Raw genomic sequence first — 19,778 nt, forward strand, 5'->3', positions numbered from 1 at the left:
TTTCTTCATGGGAAAATAAAATAGCCAGTGCCTAATGAGAGTTTCCCCTATACGGTAGCTCTGATAAAGGGAGAAAGATTTTCCTGAAATGTTGACTTTTCCATATTTACTCCCTTCGCTTCTATTTTAACACTTGAATAGTGGGTTCTGCAGAAAGAGGATTTTATCTGTCTGTAAAGGTAAAATCTTGTTGGTGTGGAAGTTTGGATTGACAGAGTTTGCTAATGTAAACAAGCTGGAACTGCCTCCCCACCCCATTCCTCTTTCTTGGCGAATGATATTTGGAGTCAGTGGTTCAGGTCTGCCTCTTTGATGTTTGCAAAGGAACAAAGAATGATATGACATGCTTTGCTGAAGGCTGTCAATGTTGGCTAATCATGTGTTCACTGTCTGTGATATATGTTGAAAGGACACAAGAATCGGCTGGGCACAGCAGTGAACTATGTGTCATGGGGAGATACCAAGCCAAAGATGGAACAAAAGCAATGGCTTGACAGGGAGGACTCTGGATTTCTCTAAGGTTGTGAACTGAGTTTGCAAAGATTTGTATTTGTGCTGATTGTATCTTGAATGATCTTGGGGACAGGTATGCAAGAATGCACACACTTGACCAAAAGGAAACTCAATAATGACCAAACAAAAGTTTTACTTCTCCTGATATCAGAAACCAAACACCTGGCTTTAGAAAAACAAAAGAAAACAAAACAAAACATAACGGATTCCTGTGAAATGCTTCCCTTTAGGCACTCTTTGTCAAGTCCCCATAAGACGCTACTTTCTTTTAATGTGGGGATGCCTATTGTCTGTTTTAAAGAAATCAGTCTGACTTTTAAGATAATGGTAAAGTGGATACTGTACAAACAGGAGCTAAAACTCTAGGTGACTGGTCATTTCTCTAGTGACCAGATGATTGGTTCAGGAATCCATAAGTGTGTATTGACAGTTCGTCATAGGTAGTTAAAGTGTTCAGTGCTGTGGGAATATAGAAAAACAGCTTTCCCCAGCTTCCTTGCTCCCGATACATTTGAGGGATGTTTTATACTTAAAAGAAAAAGCCTTGTTGGCTGCATGGCCAGTTTGAATTAACATGGGGATCGATTTTTTGTAAATGAAATTTGTATTGAACATTCAAGAAAACAGATGTACTTAAAAGTGCATTCCAAGGATGCACTTGAATTAGTACTCTTAATATTTTCACTCCAGTGCTATGGTTGTTCCTTATTGTTCCATTTTAGATCCAATTCCTTCCATGCTGATATTTATGGAGCACTTTCTAGACACTTGGTAGATGTCAATGTTGCTGCATAGATACTTGGTAGATGAATGCCTGGGTCCTTGATTTTAAGATGTGAATGGATCCCTTGCCCATCTTCATGATCTAATTTTCATTGCTCTCATCCATAAACTGTTGCCAGGCAGAGTCTACTTTTGGTTAAAACCTCTCCAATGTACTGTGCTGCTTGTTTTTGTCAGCTTTTATGTCACTGTGACCAAAATATCTGACAAGAAGAGTTAGAGGACGAAAAGTTTATTTTGGCTCATGGTTTCAGAGGTCTCAGTCTATAGATGACTGACTCCATAGCTCTGGGCCCAAGGTGAGGCAAAACGTGGCTGAAGTGTGTGGTGGAGGAAAGCAGCTCAGGGCATGGCAAACAGGAAGGAGAGAGAGAACGTGCTCACCAGGGAAGAAACACAAATCCCAAAGCATACTCCCAGTGACCCACCTCCTCCAGCTATGCCCTACCTGTCTACAGTTACTGCCCAGTTAATCCATTAGTGGATTAATGGACTGATTATTAGGTTAAGGCTTTCATGACCTAATCATTTCCCCTCTGACCTTCATTACATTGTCTCACACATAAGCTTTTGGGGAATACCACATATCCAAACCATAATACTCTTCCATTTGTATAAGACCCAATTGTTCTTCCTAGTCATAATCATAGGAGAGTTACCTATCCCACAACTCTTGCACGTTCATCCTCAGTGAATGAAAGTTTGAATTTTTTCGAAAATAAAATGACTGAAGGAATAAAGCAGGGGTAAGGAAGAAAAAAGCACAAATAACTTTAAGAAAGAAAGAAGGAGGAGGATCAGGAATAGAAGCCAAAAAAGAAGAAGGAAGAGGAGGAGGAAGTGGAGAAGAAAAAAATGGAGGGAGAAGAGCAGGAGTCAGGGATGGGAGGTGGGAGAAGATGAGGAGATGGATAAGGGATCCCAGGAAGACCCACTCCCATGGTCAGAATCTCTCCCCACATATTTTTCCATGACCACATGTATTTACATGTACATTTTCCACAGAAATGACCACTACAGGAAGCCTCATGTGAATAGCACATATCAGGAAAATCTAGAGTTGGAGAGGTCAGAACCATATCACTGGCCATGTGGGTTTCCACTACTTTACTTCACACCAAATCCCTGATGGGTTCTTAGCCCTGCAAGTCCCAACACAGGGGTGGCATGCCTTCAGCTAAGCATCATGTCTCCTACTGAAGATCTATGCCCTGAGAACTGTTCCATGTCTACTTTAGGCAGGGGTCAGTACCTTAACCCTTGATGGACTAAACACATACTATTTCTCATGTATAACCACAAGATGTTTGAGGCCAGAGGAAATATTCTTTATATCCTTGATTCCCCAAATCTATAATGGTGCTGGTACATAGTAGGTATTTAAGAAATACTAACTGAAAAACTGGATGAATTAATGTCATATATGGTTAAAATAATTTCATAAAGATTTTAAATTTTTTATTGAACTTTTCCTCATCATTCTAACAAACATATATTCTAGAAATAAAAATAAATGTGAGGAACCTGGGTGACTAAGATAAGCCTTGTTTATGTATCCATTATCTGGGTTAATATTCACAAACCATTGATGGTTTTTTTCAGCTTCTTAAATTGAGTAATGACTTTTTCATGTAAAAACCTAATTTATAGAATATTATAACTTTAATGTCTCCATATCTTTTCTTAAACCCATTAACACCTGCCTATCTGAAAATCCAGAAAACTGTCTTTTTTAGTCAATATTTTATGGTGTCCTGTAAAATGTGATATATTCCACACACTCATTTTCACAAAGATAGAAATATTTGATCACTGTTGCTCATAGTGACTGCAATACAAAAAAATTGAAAGGATCTGGTGTTTTGAGTTCAGAGCAACAATGAATTTAGTTAACAGGTGGGTCGGCATTGCACATTTTTGAAGGTCACACCATTTCAGAGCCTCCATTCTCAATTTAAATGAAGCTTTACCTAAAATGAAAGCTCTTAGTAAAGAAGAAAGGAGATAATTACCACAGCCTTCTATATGATTCATGGATGGCATTTCAATTATTTTTTGTTTGCACAATAATAACTGAGGCAGACTATTTTAAAAATAAAAGAGGTTTGGTTTGGCTTATGATGTTGAATGGAAGTCCAAACAACATGGTGCACACCCTGGTGAGTATCCCCTTGGTTACATCTTTTTTGTGGAAAGACTGGGCATCTTAGTGTCTGTCTGGTATGTATGTCTGTCTCTCGCTCTCTTTATAAAGCCACCAGGATTCAATCATGGATATTTGCTCTAATGAACTAATCATATAATCTAATCACTTCTTAAAGGCCTTCACTTCTAAACATCAGTCATATTGTTTCCATCCTCTGCCACTACTAATATAAGACTTTACCACTGAGGTGCATACCCAGCCCTTTTTGGTTTTTATTTTGAGACAGGGTTTCATTAAGTTACTTCAGACGTCATTAAATTGCTGAGGCTGGCCTTGAACTAGTGATCTTCCTGTCTCAGCCTCCTGAGCCACTGAGATTATAGGTGTGCACCAGTACCCAGTTTATTTTCCAATTTTTATCATCTTGATCTTTGGCATCTAGTTTATTTCTCCATTTATAATACAATGCAGTGCTTCTCTTATTCATCCTTGTTCTATTATATTTGTATTTTTCAATTGTTGAGTACTATTCCATTTTATGCTACCACTTATTTATCCACTGTCCTACTGATAAACAATGAGTTTGTTTCCACTTCAAGTTTTATGACTATAATTGTTAATAATATTCTTGCACACATTTTTGCATATGTATGCTTTAATTTCTCTTAGGTACATATCTAATTGTGAAATTGCAGGGTCAAAAGGTGGGTGACAGTTTATTAGAATTTTCCAGATTTAAAAAGTGGTTACATTATTATTCATTCTTACCAGGACCATGTTAAGGGCTATGCCTGCTTCATATTCTCATCCACATTTGATACTGTCAGCTGTTTTAATTTTAGTCATGTTAGTGGTTTTAAATGGCATCTGATTGTAGTTTTATATAGCATTCCCTGAATACCAATCATATAGAGATATAAACTTAGTTAATTGGTTTCAAAACTTTTTTTTTTCTTAGTATTTCAAACTATACTTTCCCCCGTAGGATATGCTTTAGCTGTATCTCACAAATTTTGATATATGTGTTGTCATTGATATTCAATTAGAATATTTTCTAATATCCCTTATGATCTTATTTAAACCAGGCCTCAATGTCAGTTAATTTCAAATATTTCTGGATATCTTATAAGGCAAATGTTTGATATAATTTATTTATGTTGGAAGAGTATGCTCTGTAAGGTTTCAAATACTTTTGCTGTTTTGAGACTTGTTTTATGGCTCAGCATATGGTCCATCTTGGTGAACATTTCATGTGTACTTGAAAAAAATATGTACTCTGAAGCCATTGATTATAGTGTTCTGTAATCATCCTGTAGCCTAATGGGGTGGTGGTGGTGTTCAAAACTTTAATTATATTTACTGTTTTTTGGACAATTGCTAAATCAATTGCTGAGTGAGCAGTATTAAAATTTCAACTGTGATAAACGATTTATATATTTCTCCTTTTAGCCAGTTTTTGCTTCATATACTCTGAAGTTATATAATTAGAAATATATGTATTTGTGATTATTATGTCTTCCTAAAGAATTGAACATTGGTTTGTTGGTGATGGGGTTTCTCAATTTTTGCTTACAAGATGTTTTGTTTTGTTTATTTGCCCTTTTTGTATCATTTTTTGTATTGGGGGTTGACTCCAGGGGCATATTACCACTGAGCTACATTTCCAGTCCCTTATATTTTGAGATAGAGTATTGCTAAATTGGTTAGGGTATCCATAAGTTGTTGAGGCTGGCCTCAAACTTGTGATCCTCCTGCCTCAACCTCCCAGCTTGTTAAGATTACAGGTGTGCACCTCTTTGCTCTGATTTTTGAAGAATATTACCCTGGATATATAATTCCAACATTTTAAAATGGCTTTCAGAACTGAAAGATTGCATTTTTGTCATACTTGTTGGGTACTTTGAACATGTGAAAATTTGGTTTTACATGTTGTTGGGGCAAGTCAATGAAAAGTTAAAAGTGTTTGCCAAAAGACTCAAAAGGATTTAGACTCAGAACTTCTTCTCCCCATGTGGACACCCTTGCTTTCCTCAAGGTCCCTTGGAATGTTTCCTGTACATGCATAATCCCCAGGTATCCTATGAGGATCTGAAAGTAGTTTATATGCAAAAATTAGGTTTCCCCTGTTCATATCTCCCTTATTTCCAGAATTTTCTTAATTCCTAATTACTCCAGTAGACTTCATTTTTGTCTTCTGATACTTGAAAGCAATACTACTGGTTTTCTTTGTAAATTCCACATACATCATGCCCTGGGGAATATAGCAGACACTCAGAGGAAGCTTTCATAAGCATTAGTGAGTATGGATCTCTTCTTTCAGTAGTTGTTGATTCCCACATGCTTTTGGCTACTTCTTAGTGCATTTGTTACCTTTCTCAACTTCACTCATATATAGGTTATTTCTACCATGTATATTTCATTATTGTCCTATTTTGCACCCTATAAAACAGCAGGTATCCATTAAATATTTGTTGTTTCATTTTATACTTTATAGAGGTACTTAATTGGAAAGGACATTGAAGGATCATTAGCATTCTACTAAAAGAAGTAGAAGAATATATCTCAAAAAAGCAAACATTTAGAAATTGAACAGCACAGCTCTAAGTAACTCATGGTAAGAATATCAACGCTGGTTTTAAGAAGTCTATGGAAAAAGTAGAAAAATATCTGCTAACCCCAGGGTTACCAGATTTAGTGAATAACTGCACATAACACCAAGTTAGATTTGAATTTCAGGCACACAATGATAATTTTAGTTTAAGTATTTTCAGTACAATATTTGGGATATATGTAAACAGTATTTCAGTATTTCAATTTCAAATTTAACTGAGAATATGGTATGTAATCTGTCCACCCTACTCTCTTCCTATTTTTTCTTTGCCATCTGTTTCATTGCATAAAACAATACCAAACCATGAGCTATCATGATTTATGAACTTCAGATTTCAGACACTGTGGGAGAGCTATGGAAGAATCACTTGTATAAAATTCTACTAATTTTTTTGTTTCTTATTTTCTGAACATTGGCATGGAGTGGGAGGTAGGGAGAGGGTATTGAGCTCATGACTGGGATGAGAATTTCCCCCAATGAGGATCAGTTTCCATTTACAGCTTGGGTCTGAGATATCCCACAAAGTCCTGTGTATTGATTGATTGAAGGCTTGGTCTCTAGTGAATCAATGTTCAGATGTAGGGCTTTTGGGAAGTTATTTGATCAGAAGAACTCTAACTTCATCAAAGGATTATCTATTGATGGATTCATAACTGATTGAACTATTTGGATATAGTGAGAACTGTAGGAGGTAGGACCTAGTTTGAGGAAGCCTTTGGAGTCTTTATCTTGTCTCTTGTATCTTCTCTCTTGTTTATCTTCTGCCTAGCTGCCATGAGGTGAAAAACTTTGCTCCATCATGCCCTTCCACCATGATGCCCAGAAAAAATGGAGTCAGTAAACCATAGACTGAAGTCTCTAAAATCATGAGCCAAAATAAACATTTCCTCTTTTAAGTTGATTTTCTCAAGTATTTTGTCAAGACAAAAACTAACACAACTGCTTACTTTTCATATTTGCCATGGCATTGTTGAGATGGGGGAAATGAAGACTTTTGCAAAAATGTTTCTTTTCAAAGATATTTTAAGGAATTTTGTAAGGAAAAAACTAGTAAACATATTGATCATACTGAATGTTGATTACCATAGAACTTTCCTCCTTCATTTCATTTCCATAGTATGATTTATTTTAATTTATTGACAGATTACTTTATCTGTGGATGTATTTCCATATGGAAATAAATGAAGACCTAGCAAATCACGTGCAAAGGCTACTTATTCAAAGTTGACTATAGGAAGGGCCCAGCCAACATTTCTTGTGTTTTGGCTAAAAATCAAAGGGAGGTAGAGGAGTGGGAATGATTTGTCATGAACCAAAGAAAGGCTTCAGCTGTTGTCATAGAACAGCTGTTAGTGAGGTAACTGGAAAGGGGCATCCTATAGGATTGGTTAAAGGAGCATATTTGGCTTTTTCTAGTTGGTCCTAAATTGCAAACAAAGAAAACTTAGGGAAGTAGTCAGAGCTTAACCAACCTCAGTCATTTGGGATTGATTATTAAGTAGCTATTACTTGGTTTCCTGGGTGGTTGCTAGAGATAGTGTTCTTATTTCCCACAAATTGCTTATAGATAGTAGGCAGGTTCACTGTACTAATTACTACAGACAATGAGTAGGTTTCCTGTGTTATGCTACAAATTGTGGGTTAGAGTTCTATTTTTATACATGCAGTGGATATGGTCTACTATTGTTCAATATGCAGGCTCTCAATTGTTAGAAGTCATGCTGATTCATCATCCTTACTCATTCTCCTTCTTACTCAAAATTGGACTGCATATTCTTGACCCTCTGCTTTTAATGTGAGTTTGAGAATTATTCAAGTTTTAAAAAGAACAAATATTTTGAACTACTGCATGTACTTTCTGAAACGAACTAAATAAATCCTGTTATAAATAATTAAGAAATTCAATACAAATTGTCAGTGGAATTGTTGTTTAGTAGCAACTAAATAAACTTTTATTTCTACTTACTTATCTTTAGATTTCCCCATTACAGTGATATATGAATGTAAACCAATAGCTTCTAATGTGCTCTTTTTGTCTCCAGTATTCTAAACTTCAAAAGGGTGAATCCTGGTATCAGTATATTTTTCATATAGATAGAATATCCTTAATTAGAAAATCCGAAATCCATATTCCTCCAAGATTTGAAACTTTTTGAGCCCCAATCAGTCACAAAATATGGAAAGTTCCACACCTGAAACTGTTTCATGAGCAAAATGATTGAAAATATTGGATAAAATTAGCTTTAGGTTATGTGTATATGAAGCATGAATTTTGTGTTCAAATTTGTGTCCTTTTCTAAGATATCTCATTTTGTATATGCAAATGTCCCAATATCTGGAAAAAAAATGGAAATCTAAAGTCCTGCTTGTCTTGAACATTTTGGTTAAAGAATCAATTCAACCTGTATTATGCTAGGTCCTCAGTGAAAGCTCAGAGGTAAGCCCATAGGCAAATGTAGCCTACCACCTGGTTTTCTGATTGGCCCACATTAAGAAAAAAAAATTTTTTTTAATTTTAAATAGGAAGAATGAGGAAGAGGAACAGGAGGAAAGGGAGAAAGGGCAGAGGGGGAGGAGGTCAAGGAGAACTAGAATTCATGGCATGTGAAAATTATATGAAATTCAAATTTCAATGTCTATGAAAAAAAATTGTGGGAATATAGTTACTGCAGAAACTAAATGTGAATGTGGTTGATAAGGCCAGAACTACTTGCTGTCTAGTCCTTGACATAAAATTTGCTGATCCCTCAACCAGACTTTTTCATACTATCCATATTTGAGTAACATCCTGAAATTTTTTCCATATTTCCTTCCATATTTTGTTCTTGTTTTCAAGAATTTGTATTATGTAGGTATTATATTTCCTGATCTCTTTGCTCTTCTTTTCTAATTTTTCTCACCAATTTTCTTTTACTCCTTTGCAGACATTTCAGAAATTCTACTTATTTTGGGACACTTTTCCTCACATTTATTTGAATTTAAAAAACTAATCAAACTTTGGGCCCATATTTTTATGTGCCATTATAGAAAATGATAGACATTACATATGATTGTAATGTTCAATAAAACTGTGAATAATCTTTAAATCAAATGCTTCAAGAAGGTAGGGAAATATAGTATTAACATTAAGGGGACATGGTCAGGAAAATATATTTCTTAAAATTACTCTCCCTGAGTAATAACTGTAAGTAGACGTATAATAAAACAAAACGAAATACTTAAATATATGGGCAGACTCTCCATTTTCTCTTGTTTTTTACCCTCAGTGTTTCCCCAATTAAAATTCAAAAACAGAAACTATGCTTAATGGTATGTTTATATTGATGTGCAAATTTGTTTTGCATAACATAGTAAAACTCTGTCAAAATACTATTCCATCATTTTCAGGCCCTCATGTTCTTTAATTAAGAAAGTAGAATGTTTTAAATCCACTACTATCCAAGGGAAAAGCAAAACTTTTTGTGTCTCTTATGTTTAAAGACCTACATGTTTTAAAACAGTTGATGTAAACAATGAAACTTAATCTCTCTTTTATTAGCACAAGATATATCATTTATATATATATAAGGCTGACATATAAGTCTTTAACACTACTAGTGTAATGGCTTTTGTATTAACTATTTCTCGAGAAACATCTTCCAACTCAATACAACTTTGCATTCAGGAAAAGCAAGGAGAATGGAAAACACATGCATAGTCTCTCGTAATTCCACTTCTCATGTCTTAGAAGTAATTTCAATGATCCAGAACCTTACTAGCAGGTTCCTTTGTTTCTTCTTCACTTATACAATTATTCATATGTCATCTCAATTTTATTTATTCAACAATTTCAGAGCACCTACTACATATGAGGTAACTGTCTAGATTCTGAGCATACTATAGGGAACAAGACAGAAGAGACCCTGTCCTCCTAGAGTATACTGTATTAATACACGAAAAAACAAATCCATGAAATAGATAATAACAAATAATGACACATGCTTTAAAGGAAACAGAACAGAATAAGATGATGAAGCAAGGAAAAGTGATAGGGGAAATACTTTTTAAACATGGTAGTCAAGAATGGCCAGCATTTGAAATAACTTGAGCCACAGTTGATGAGGAGCTGATCTAGAGAAGTTCTTCTGGAAAGGGAAAGTGCCAGGCCCCAAAGTGGACTGGGGGAAAGGTAGGGCGAACAGGAGGGCTGGGAGGCCAAGAGGTCAGAGGCAGGGAAGACGTCAAACCTGAAGAGCCTTGAAAAAGATGTCATGGAGTGTCCTTTACCTATGATATTTAGATGTGATTGGCTCATTCTCCCATTGCACTGTCTCTGGAAATCCAACATCCCTCTCCCCCAAACCATCAGTGGCTTTCCAGGGGATGTTTCTATTTTATCTAATTCACCAGTTCTTACATCCACCAGAGATGAAATATGTCAGTCAGGGGTGATCAGCTCACTCTGAGCAGCCTGCTTTGCTCAGTCTTTGTCTTGATGGGTGGGGAACATGAAGCCATTCTTTGATTTCCATATCTGCTGGCACACCTACTCCACTGAACCAAACCACTGACTGGAATGTCTACTGTGAGCATCAGTTTGGAGAGTTGAGGATGTTACTTTAAAGGTTATCACAGAGAAAGAGGATGAAGAAGTGGAAAAGAAGGAGGAGGAAGAGGAAAATGAGGAAGAGGAGAAAAATCAATAATTATTTCACACTCTAGGCCATTAGAAAAATCTGTCTCTTTTGCTTCCCAACCACAGTCTCCCCAGACTCTCTTTATTTCTTCCTTATTTATACTCTTCCTACTTTCATCTTATTTGTAATTAGAGTAGTTTGTCCACCTCTAACACACCTTTGTTTCAAAGTACTTATGCACTCAGTGATTTAATAACTACACATGAACTCAGGGATTTAACCAAGTAGAAGTATATTTTTCCTTAAGAGTTTTCATAAAGATATTTTCTTAATTTCTTAAAAAATAAATTTATAGCTATTTGTTTTTCCTACTCATTTATGTAACAATTATTTTGATATAATCCACTTTGTACCAATTGTATGATAGCTTTTGCTAACACTGTTGAACCTGATATTTTGTGAAATTCCAGTTGATTGAGCAAAACAGACTAATCTGATAAATAAGCAAATAATTAAGCAATTAAAATTGTATAAAGACTACGGAGGAGAATAAGTTGGTGCCATGAGAATTAAAAGTGAACACATTCTCTTCCTTTTTTTCTCACTGCAGATTGAACCCTGGGTCACTTTACCACTAGGCCATATCCCCAGTCCTTTTAAATTTTTATTTTGAGATGGGGTCTCCCTAATAGGCCTAGGGTGTTCCTGAGTTGCTAAGGCTGGCCTTGAACTTATGATCCTCCTGCCTCAGCTTCCCAAGACTATAGAACATCATTGGGATTAAAATTGGAATTGCATTGAATCTGTATAGCACATTTGGTAGAATGTCCATTTTGACAATATTAATTATGCCTAGCCAAGAGCATGGGAGATCTTTCCATCTTCTAAGGTTTTCTTTAATTTCTTTCTTTAGTGTTCTGTAGTTCTCATTGTAGAGGTCTTTCACCTCTTTTGTAAGATTAATTCCCAAGTATTTTATTTTTTTTTTAGGCTATTGTGAATGGGGTAGTTTCCCTAAATTCTCTTTCAGAGGATTCATCACTTATGAATAAAAATGCACTAGATTTATGAGCATTGATGTTATATCCTGCTACTTTGCTGAATTCATTTATGGTTCCAGAAGTTTTCTGGTGGAATTTTTCAGCTCCTCTAAATATAGAATCATGTCATTGGCAAATAGGGATAGTTTGAGTTCTTCTTTTCCTATCGTACCCCTTTAATTTCTTTGGTCTGTCTAATTTCTCTGACTAGAGTTTCAAGGACCATGTCAAAAACAAGTGGTGAAAGAGGGCATCCCTGCCTTGTTCCAATTTTTAGGGGGAATGCTTTCAGTTTTTCTCCATTTAGAATGATATTGGCCGTAGGCTTAGCAAAGATAGCCTTTACAATGTTGAGGTATGTTCCTACTATCCCTATTTTTTCTAGTATTTTGAGCATGAAGGGTGCCATATCTTATCAAATGCTTTTTCTGCATCTATTGAAATAGTTATGTGATTCTTAACTTTAAGTCTGCTGATATGGTGAACTACATTTATTGATTTCCAGATATTGAACCAAACTTGCAACCCTGGGATAAAACCCACTTGATCATGGTGTACTATCTTTCTAATATATTTTTGTATGCAATTTGCTAAAATCTTGTTAAGAACTTTTGCATCTATGTTCACTAGGGATATTGGTCTGAAATTTTCTTTCCTCCATGTGTCTCTGTCTGGTTTTGTTATCAGGGTGATATTAGCTTCATAGAATGAGATTGGAATGGTTCCCTCCTCTTCTATTTCATGGAATACTTCAGGGAGTATTAGAATGAGTTCTTGTTTGAAGGTCTTTTAGAACTCTGCTGAGAATCCATCTGGTACTGTACTTTTCTTTGTTTGTAGGCTTTTGATGACTTCTTCTATTTCATTGCTTGAAATCGATCTATTTAAATTGTGTATGTCTTCCTGATTCAGTTTGTGTGGATCATATGTCTCTAGAAACCTGTTGAAGTCCTTGAGATATTCTATTTTTTTTGAGTATAGATTTTCAAAATAGCTTCTAATTCTGTTTTGTATTTCAGTAGTGTCTGTCGTGATGTTTCCTTTTGCATCCCAAATTTTAGTAATTTGAGTTTTCTCTCTCCTTCTCTTTGTTGGTGTGGCTAAAGGTTTATAAATTTGTTTATTTTTTCGAAGAACCAACTTTTTGTTGTGTCAATTTTTTCAATTGTTTCTTTTGTTTCAATTTTGTTGATTTCAGCTCTGATTTTAACTATTTCCTGTCTTCTACTACTTTTGATGTTGATTTGTTCTTCTTTTTCTAGGGTTTTGAGCTGTAGTGTTAGGTCATTTATTTGTTGACTTTTTCTTCTTTTATTGATTGCGCTCCATGAAATGAATTTTCCTCTTAGTACTGCTTTCATAGTGTCCCAGAGACTTTGATATGTTGTATCTTGGTTCTCGATTACCTCTAAGAATATTTTTATTTCCCCCCTGATGTCGTCGGTTATCCAAGCATCATTCAATAGCATATTATTTAATCTCCAGGTGTTTGAGTAGTTTCTGTTTTTTATTTTGTCATTGATTTCTAATTTCATTCCATTATGATTTGATAGAATAAAAGGCAGTATCTCTAACTTTTTGTATTTGCTAAGAGTAGCTTTGTGGCATAACATATGGTCTATTTTAGAGAAGGATCCATGTGCTGCTGAGAAGACAGTGTATTAGCTCATTGATGAATGAAATAGTCTATGTCTGTTAAGCCTATATTTTCAATTGTGTTATTGAAATCTATGGGTTCTTTGTGGAATTTTTGTTTGGAAGATCTGTCCAGTGGTGAGAGAAGTGTGTTACAGTCAGCTAGTATTATTGTGTTGTGGTCTATCTGGTTCCTGGAATTGAGAAGGATTTGTTTGACATACATGGATGAGCCATTGTTTGGGGCATAAATATTTATGATTGCTATGTCTTATTGATTTATGCTTCCCTTAAGCAGTATGAAATGTCCTCCTTTTCCCTTCTGGCTAACTTTAGCTTGAAGTCCACATTATCTGATATGAGGATGGATACCCCTGCTTTTTTGCTGAGTCCGTGTGCATGGTATATTTTTTCCCATCCTTTTACCTTTAATCTCTTTCTATGAGATGAGTCTCTTGAAGGTAGCATATTGTTGGGTCTTTCTTTTTAATCCAATCTGCCAGTCTATGTCTTTTGATTGATGAGTTCAGGCCATTAACATTCAAAGTTATTATCAAGATATGAATTTTATTCCCAGTCATTTTGGCTTATTTTTAGTTTTTAACTTGACTTGATTTCTCCTTTATTTATTTGGCTAATCCTTTAAGGTAGTTCCTCCCTTTGCTGTATCACATCATTGTTTTACATTTCTTCCTCATGGTGTATTTTGCCAGATTATTCTGTAGTGTCGGCTTTCTATTTGTAAATTCTTTTAGCTTTTGTTTATCATGGAAGCATTTTATTTTGTTGTCAAATCTGAAGGTAAGTTCTGCTGGGTGTGATTCTTGGTTGGCATTCATTTTCTTTCAGAGCTTGAAAAATGCTGTTCCAGGCCCTTCTACCTTTTAGGACCTGGGTTGAGAAATCTGCTGATATCCATATTGGTTTTCCCCTGAATGTAATTTGGTTCTTTTCTCTCGTAGCCTTTAAAATTCTGTCTTTATTTTGTATGTTAGGTATTTTCATTATAATATGCCTTGGTGTGGGTCTGTTGTAATTTTGTGTATTTGGAGTCCTATAAGCCTCTTGAACTTGATTTTCCATTTCATTCTTCGGATTTGGGAAATTTTCTGATATTATTTCATTGAATAGATTGTTCATTCCTTTATTTTGTTTCTCTGAGTCTTCCTCAATCCCAATAATTCTTAAATCTGTTCATTTGTTCTTTTCATGATACCCCATAATTCTTGGAGATTCTATTTGTGATTTCTTACCATTTCTCTGTTTGGTCAGCTTTGTATTCAAGACTAAATATTTTGTCTTCAATGTCTGAGGTTCAGTCTTCCAGATATTCTATTGGTTATGCTTTGTATGGACTTCTTAATTTGTTTTATTGTTTTCTTCATTTCAAGAATTTCCATTTTGTTTTTTTTTTTTTGAGAATCTCTATCTCTTTTTTGAAATGATCCTTTGCTTCCTGCATTTGCTCTTTTAACTGTTGATTGATGTGATCATTTAATGCCTGTATTTGCTCTCTTATCTCATTGCTTGTTTCTCTGATCATTTTAATTATGTACATTCAAACTCCCTTTCAGACATTTCTTCTGCCATGCTCTCATTGGATTTTATTGATGTAGCATCTAGGTTTGTTTGGGACACTTTCTTCCCTTTTTCTCATATTGTTCATGTATCTTCCCCTCTAGGAGTGCAAATATGAGGTATTGCAGTTTCCCCCCTATAGACTTATAGTGTCTCTCCAGGTTTCCAATAACACACCTCCTAGTCTTCAGTAGCTTGAAGTCTCCAGGTGGGGTATATATCTGCTAGTGGGCAGGGACACTTCCACATGTTGACAGATGGTCAACTGCAGGGGCACTAGACTGTGGGCTGAGGCCCGGCAATTCTGGGCCTGCCTCTCTGGGCCTACCTCCCCAGCGTGGAAGTCTTAGCCTGCTGATGTGAGTTTTCTTAAGAAGAAAGGGAAAGATTACATGAGGGCTTAAGCAATTGCATTGGTTATGATCCTTTCCAAGAACAGGGAGAGGTGAGTTGAATACTGCCTAGGGTCAGTAAAAATTTCTCTACGTTGTTTACTTGCTAATTAATGTCCTTCTTAGTGATGGGTGCACTTATGAGGGAGTCAACTAAGAGTTCATTCCCTAGTTCTTTAGAAACTCAAAATCATGCTACATGTAGAAACTTACTGGCACTGAGTTGGAAAAGAAAGAAAATCTAATAAATATTGAAAATAAGAAATTAGCATATTTCCCAGTTCATATCATACATAAAAATGAGTTCCAGGCATATTATCTACCTTAGTATGGTAACCAAAGACAGAGTTTGGAGGATATAGGAGAAAATGTTCACAGCGTGAAAAAGGAATAAGTTGGCAATTTTTAAAAGGAATAAACATTACTAGCAATAGAGAAAATGATCAATAAATTGGATCATATTAAAATAAAAATTGCTACTCAGCAAGAAAACACCTTTGAGGGTATATGGAAATGTTTCATACTAGTTTTTAAAAAATTTAGAACAGTTTTAGTCTTATAGAAAAATTACAAAGAGAACACAGATGAGTTCTGTACATTCCACAATTCAATTTCCCGATTGCTGAGGTCAATCATCCGCATGATGCATTTGTCACAACTAATGAAACAGTGTTGATCCCTTATTGTTCATTGAATTCCACACTTCCTTCGGATATCCTAAGGTTCTAAATCTGTTCCAGAATCCTATTCAATAGGCTATCATATTAACTCATCAAGTTCCTCAGCTTCTGGAATTTGTGACAGTTTCTCAGACACTTTGTTTTGGTGACCTTGAGAGTATTGAGCAGCACTGGTCATAAGCTCAGTAGAATCTCAGTTTGTTGGGAGTATTTTTTTATGGTTTATGCTGAGCTTTTGTTATATGGGAGGAAGACCACAAAGATAAAGTGCCATTGTCATCACATCCTATCAAGGGAACATGCTATCAGCATGACTTATCACTACTGATGTTAAGCTTGATTGCATGGCTGAGGTATTGCTTGTCACGTTTCTCCACAGTTAAGTTACTTCTCCTCTTTAGAAGAAAGTCACTGGTGCTGGCATCTAGAGACAGGGAGCTGTGTTCTCCCTCTTTGAAGATGACAGTATCTACATAAATTATTAAGAATTCTTTCGTCCATTTGGAGATTTGTCTCTTCTGTTCCATTTACTTGTTTATGCAATGTTTTATTTATATTTATTTATAGACTCCTGGGTATTTGTTTTATAATTTTGGGTTATAATTCAATACTTCACATATTTTGTTGATCAAATATTTTTTCTTTGGCCATTCAGAGATCATTCATTTTGTTTCTGTGTGCCTTTGACATGTCCCCATTGGTTTGGTTTTCAAGTACTTCCTTATCTTCTCACTCAATACAACTTGGATTCTTTCACAAAATGAAAGTGGAGAGTTAGAACAGACTAAGCCTGGCAGGATGCACCACTTATTGATGTCAAAAGACCCAGATTTCTTCCATTGTTGTGCTTGGGGTCAGTTTCATCTTAAAACTGGTTTTCTTCCTCGGAACCAAGTGACTGACATTGGCAACAGGAACTCTGCACTTTATTTTTCCCTAGGAGAGATTGAAAAATCCTCCACTGAGCCAATATATATAAGTTTTTCCTCTGTAACTGAAGAGGGACATGTGGAAATGGATGCAGAATTTACAACCAACAATATCTGTTCTGTTCCAAATTTGAAATATACTCAATATTTAATTCCTTTGTTTGTGAAAATCTGATCCAAGACAAAATGTATTAGGAAAAAGTCCAAATAAGGACATGAAGACATGTGGAATTCTATGTTTTTAGGCAGGAGAACTTAGAAAATAAATATCAAAATTTAGCACCACTTTTTGTGATGTCCCTATTCAGAAGTGTAGGTATGAAAATAAGGGAAGGAAAGGTGATGTACATAATATAAATGTGGAAGAAAACAAGGGGAAAAATCAGTACATCTTCAAACAATCTTCCTTGGATAAAAAATATACCATAAGAAGTGATAGATAAATTGATAAGAAAATCATGGATAATTATTGTAAAATTGATTTAAATATATCAGGGAACATAATTTAGAAAGTAAAATGCACTTGCCAATAGTGGCTGAAGGTTTGTAGTATTTTTAGACTCATAAACATATGCAAAATTTTGCTTTTAGGCCAGAGGAATGTGAACTATCTGTTATTCATTTGACAAATATTTAATAAGCTTAAACAATATACCAGAAACCATACTAGGTCTTATATATCAAATACAACATTAAAAGTGATTGGGACTTAAGGGTGGTGTGATAAATTAACATTTTTCTTCTGGACTCCATCATTTCTGTGTTAACACTGTTTGTAGAAGAATTTCCTCAAAGATCTCCTATATGCAGTGTATCTGTTCCTGAATTATCAACATGTTTTCTTAGTTTTTCCCCCAAAATTATTCTTAAATATACTTGGGTTCTCACCTGCAGTAAGATAGTGAACAACATCAATGGATACAAATTTTATGAATATCCTAAAAATACTCAATTGTATGTTTTAAAAGGTGAATTTTATAGTATGGGAAGTGTATCTCAATAATACATTTATGAAAAAAAAATTACCAAGTTAAAAATTCCACTGCCAGCACACTCCCTGTGAACCTGTGCACATTTATACCACAGTCTTTCTTTCTAGAAAAACCTACTGAAGTCACATTCCTTAGTGAGACTTCCAGACTTACATTAGACCAGGGTACTTTGTATGCTTTCCCCATGATTTTGCTTACCCCATTTATTGCATATATTATTCCATTTTTCTTTCTACTGTATCTAGAGTCCACATTAACTACTCTTTTTTTTTTTTCCAAATAAGATGAACGAAAGAATATTTCCATGATGCAAAGACAGATGCAGTTTGCTATCACTGGATACACCTTCTCCATAAAGACCTCAGTTTTCAGCCTTCAGGACACCGCACTGGTCTCTAGTCAATATCTCCCCCTGAAACCATTCTTCTCCAGACTGAAATCCAATCCCCCAGGCCTGCAAAACAGGGCAGGATAGAACACTAGGGAGGGATGACTGAAAGGTGAGACAAAGGGCGACCAATGAGACTTGTATTTCAGGATAAGGAATCCACTGATTCACCCCATCTGCCATCATTTGTCTACAGGGATGTCTGCTGACCCAGGTCCAGGGTCACCCCTTACCACCAGCATGCTGATCTTACCTGGAGGAATCCTGCCTCTCTGAAAAAAGGGAATACCCACCTCCTGAGAGCAAGCTTTTTTGAGAGTACAGCGCCCCAAAGAGACCAAGGGAGGAAGAAGTTCCTTTTCTTTTCATCTTTGTCATTCATTTTTCTAAACAAACCACCCAAAATAATATTTACCAGTCTTCATTTCTACCCTGTTTTACTTTTCTATGTAACACTATAGTTTCATGTAACTGGTCATATTCTTTGTTTAGCTTCTCATGAAGACTTTTGTTTTGGTGCTACAGTTTGCATATGAAGTGTCCCCTCAAAATCTCATGTGGCAATACAGGAATGTTCAGAGGTGATATTGTCGTGTTATGAGAGCTATAACCTGATAAGTGGATTAATTCACTTGATAGATTAATTGTTTGTGTAGTAAGCATTGGTAGGAAGGACATGGTTGGAGGAAGTAGGTCATAAGGGGCATGCCGCTGGGGATTATGTTTTTTTCCCCAGCTCCTTTCTCTCTCTCCTGGCTGCTCTCATCTCAGCAGTTTTCCTCTACAATTCCTTTCACCATGATATTTGGCCTTACCTTAGACCCTGAGTAATGGAGTTGGTTAACTGTGGACTGAAATGATGAAATCATGAACAAAAATAAACTCTCCTTTAAGTTGTTTTTGTCAGGTATTTTGGACACAGGGACAAATAAAAAACAAAACAAAACAAAAAACTGACTAACCCAATTAACTTGTGGGTCTGCCATAACAAGATATCCACAGATCAGGTGGCTAAGAAAACAGAAATAAATTTTCTCACACTTCTGGAGTCCAAGATTAAAGTGCCAGCAGTGGCTTGTTTCCACAGAGATCTTTCTCCTTGGCTTTCTCTCTGTGTTTTCATATAGTAATTCCTCTATGTGAACATTCCTTCCCAGCTCCCTCACCACCACCCCCATCTCTCCCTGAACATATTTCCTCTTCTTAAAAGAAAACTATTCAGATTGAATTAGGGAGTACCCCAATGTCCTCATTTTAATGTAATTACCTCTTAAAAGGCCCTATGTCTAAATACAGCCCCATTATGCAATTACTGAGTTACTGGGCATTAGGAATTCATGGTTTGGGCAGGGTATTGCAAAATTTAGACCATGCCAGTCGGCTTTCCATTTCTGTTTCCAAAAAGCCTGACAAGAACAATTTGGGTGAGTAAAAGTTGATTTGGGATTCATCGTTTCTGATGCTCAGTCCATGGT

This window comes from Sciurus carolinensis, chromosome 3, assembly GCF_902686445.1.
Source record: "Sciurus carolinensis chromosome 3, mSciCar1.2, whole genome shotgun sequence".
NCBI lineage: Eukaryota > Metazoa > Chordata > Mammalia > Rodentia > Sciuridae > Sciurus > Sciurus carolinensis.